We start from the raw sequence: 3580 nt of genomic DNA, 5'->3' as shown, positions 1-3580 counted from the left end.
TGGACTTGGTTCCTGGCTCAGTGGACTGTCTGCCAGTGTTCAAGGCTCTGAACTTAGTCACTATACAGCCAGCCCCTAAGTAAATAAATTCTTGCTAAGCCAGTGTTTGAAAGACAATGAATTACATTAACTTTTAATGTTATGAGAAGGGTAGCTATCAAACCATCAGCTAATGAATTACAAAGCACTGAATCCCAATCAAAAGAGACACCTGGCTCTTCCCATGTACATCCCATGGAGAAATCTGACCTGGGGAGGGTCCTGTGCTCTCCGGCTCCTTCACTCACTCACACCGTTTCCAACTTGAAAAATTACAATTTGCACTGCTCTTGTCAATCTTTTTAAAAGTTATAACAAAAAGTTCTTAGCCAGATGGTGTGGCAGAGCAAAAATCTGTCTGCAAGGAAAAGTAAACAGAAGAAAAATATTCCGAAGCTTCTTTCCGATCTAAAGTCCATGAATCCCTGGTCCCGGCAGTTAGATACAACTCAGAGCTGGGAAGCCCAGCATCTGCCCCTGGGAATGGGGACCTCTTCATGTGCTGCATCCTACAGCCCAACACCAACACATGACTTCTCCCCAATCCATGTCTTTACCTTAGACTAACACCCAGTCTACTTTTTAAATCAGATTTATTGATTTATTTTAGGGCTGGGGTGTGTGCCACAGCCCCGTGTGAAGTACTACAGGAGTGGGTTCCCTGTTTCCACCACACGGGAACCAGGATTGATCCCAGGTCACCAGGCTCTGTAGTGAGCACCTTTACACCCTGAGCCTTCGTGATGCTCCAGTAGATGACTCTCAGCCTGGAATCGTCTCCCTTTGGATCCTAGGGTGGTATTTAGAAATATTTGGGTCATTGCCTTCCTGTAGAAAACTGGAAAAGATTTCGTAGAATCACACGAACAGTAGACACAGAACTATCTGGAGTCATCATTACAGACTTTTAAGATATAAGGTCAAGGTGACGGTCCCAGAACCTCCCTTTCGCTTCTCTTCTCTTTTCTACCAGGAGTCTTCCTTTCCCCTTCATCTAGATGACTTCTTTCCATCCACCAGAATTCAGCCAAGCCAAATTCCGACGATCTCAGGACACTCTTTCTGGGCCTCCCGGACTGGATCTGGCCCACTTAGAGTTCTTAGATCCTGGTTCTTTCTAGTATTGCAGGAGGTGGCTATATATTTAGAACTTCACAGTGTCCGCCTACCACCCTCCTCCACCCTCCTCCACCCTCCTCCACCCTCCTCCACCCCCAGCCTATCTTCGGCAGATTCCTCATCTGGGCAGCCTACTTACTAATGCTTCCCATATCAGGAATTCAGGGTGTATTCGTCGAGCAGGAGATTCAGTTTTTCATAAAGTGACTACAGCCGCCGTCAGAAAGACTGAGCTGAGAGGCAGTGAGACGGCTCGATCAGTAAGGGCACTTGCCGTGACCCTGGTGACCCAAGTTCTACCTCAAGAACCCACACAGTGGAAACAGAATCGACTGCTGTAAGTTGTCCTCTGACCTCTACATGGAGCTGATGGTGCACGTGTTCTCCCTGAAATAAATAAATACAATTTTTAAAAAAGGATTGATTTGAACATGCTACAACAACATAACACAGGTAACACCGTTCTTCATTGTCTAAAAGCTAGAGGTTTTATGGAAAATTCTCACCCACAGAATTCGGGTGGGAACCTCGGGCAAAGGTTTAAATGGAGCAGAATATATACAGGAAGTACTAGAAACCTAAGTTTGGTTTATCCAGGCTGTGATGAGCTGCTTTAGGATTTCATCTTTAGAGATGCTGGATAGTATCTGTTTATGCTGAAAAATTATTTGACCCGTTTGGGAGCTGTAAAGGCTCACCTCTGAAAAGGAAATTAATACAAAGTCCCCAACATGTTACACAGCCTCTTGCTTATACTCCATCGCATCCAGCGGGAAAGCATTGCTGAAGGGCGGCTGTCTTGACTCCAGTCTTCAGAGATAGGGCCTGGGGTTCAGAGAACAAAACAGTAAAACTGAGGCAATGTGGGTACTAAGGAATGGAGCCAGAAACCCAGCTGGGGTCCGGCCAGCGCCCCAGCTCCAGAGCATGCTGCTGGCCCCCAGAGATGTAGAGTGCTGACCTGGACTTTAGGCCAGCTGAGGTCCGGCCAGCACCAGAGCACGCTGCTGGTCTGCCTTTGCGTCCCCACAGCTGCTCCAACCATGCCCCCATCGCTCTGTGGAAATTGAACAGGCTCTCGGACGCCCCTTTTACTTTGAGTCACGAATGCTTTGCGCAAGCATTTTTGGTAAATTTGTTATGCTCATTTCTTTGAGCATGAGAGCCTCTACCCAGGTGCTGCAGTGCGCATGCGGAGGACAAAGGGCAAGTTGGGGGCTTGGTGCTTTTCTTTTACCGTGTGGGTTCTGCTGCAGGTTAAACTCACGTGATCAGGCTTGGTGGTAAGTGCCCTTCTTGCTGGGTCAAATAGTTTGAAAATTATCTTTCGTGTGCGAAGCAGAACATTTTGGCAACAAGAATAAGAAAATTGGGTGTTGGAATAAAATTAAGGAAGATCATATTTCCTTTGCCATTCACCTCAGACAAGACTGTCAAGTCCTACTGTGACATTGGTTATTTCACTGCAATTTTATATTATTATTTATATTACCATGATGAGAAATATAGATCTAATGCAGCAATTTTAGTCCCTACTATGCCTTTCTTTATGTCTAATATTCTAGAATAAAATTTACCGGTAATCTGTAGATAGAATTTCGAAATAACTAATATAGTGTGCTGTCTTCGTTAGAGTTTTTATTGCTCTGAAGACACCACAGCCACAGCAATTCTTATAGAGAAAACATTTAATTGGGGTGGCTTGCTCGCTTACAATTTCAGAGGTTCTGTCCATTATCATTCTGGCAGCGTGCAGGCAGACATGGTGCTGGAGCTGAGAGTCCCACATCTTGACTCAGAGGCAGCAGGAAATCACACTGGGGGAAGCTTGAGCAAAAGAGACCTCAAAGCCCTCCCCCACAGAGACACACTTCCTCCAACAAGCCTATACCTCCTAATAGTGCCGCTCGCTTTGGGGGCCATAGTCTTTCAAAACACCACATGCTCTTAATATAATACAAAGAAATCAATTTCAATAAAATAACATTAAACTGATAAGAACAGATTCTACACTTGATCTTAGTCAAAAGGCCGAGAAGCAATAATAACATAATATCTCAATGCACACTTTCTTATGTATGTAACATGAGGGCCGGCTTGTTGGGGTTTCTGTCCCGCCTGGTACCCCCACAGCCAGCAAGCCCCAAAGAAAATCACACAGAGGTCTCCATAAGATATGAAACTGATTGGCCCATTAGCTTTGGCTTTGTATTAGCTCTTATAACTTATATTAACCCATTATTCATATCTATGTTAGCCACATGGCTCCGTACCTTTCTCAGCTGGGCAGGTCACATGTTGCCTCTTCAATGATCTTGGCAGGATTGCCGAGGGAGCTTCCTGCTTCCCAGAATACTCCTGTTCTCATCAACCCACCTCTACTTCCTGTCTGGTTGACCCACCTATACTTCCTGCCTGGCCA

The 3580-nt window shown here is 45.4% G+C and overlaps 1 pseudogene; it reads right to left on the bottom strand.

The window, feature by feature from the left end:
• Positions 1 to 3053: 3053 nt before the first annotated feature.
• LOC125400857 (U2 spliceosomal RNA) lies at positions 3054 to 3201 on the bottom strand (annotated as a pseudogene).
• Between the last annotated feature and the right edge of the window lie 379 nt (positions 3202 to 3580).

The sequence above is a fragment of the Myodes glareolus genome, chromosome 24 (genome assembly GCF_982192425.1).
Source record: "Myodes glareolus chromosome 24, mMyoGla1.1, whole genome shotgun sequence".
NCBI classification, from domain to species: Eukaryota; Metazoa; Chordata; class Mammalia; order Rodentia; family Cricetidae; genus Myodes; species Myodes glareolus.
Note: the sequence above shows the minus strand (reverse complement) of the source record. Positions and strands in the feature narration are given on the sequence as shown.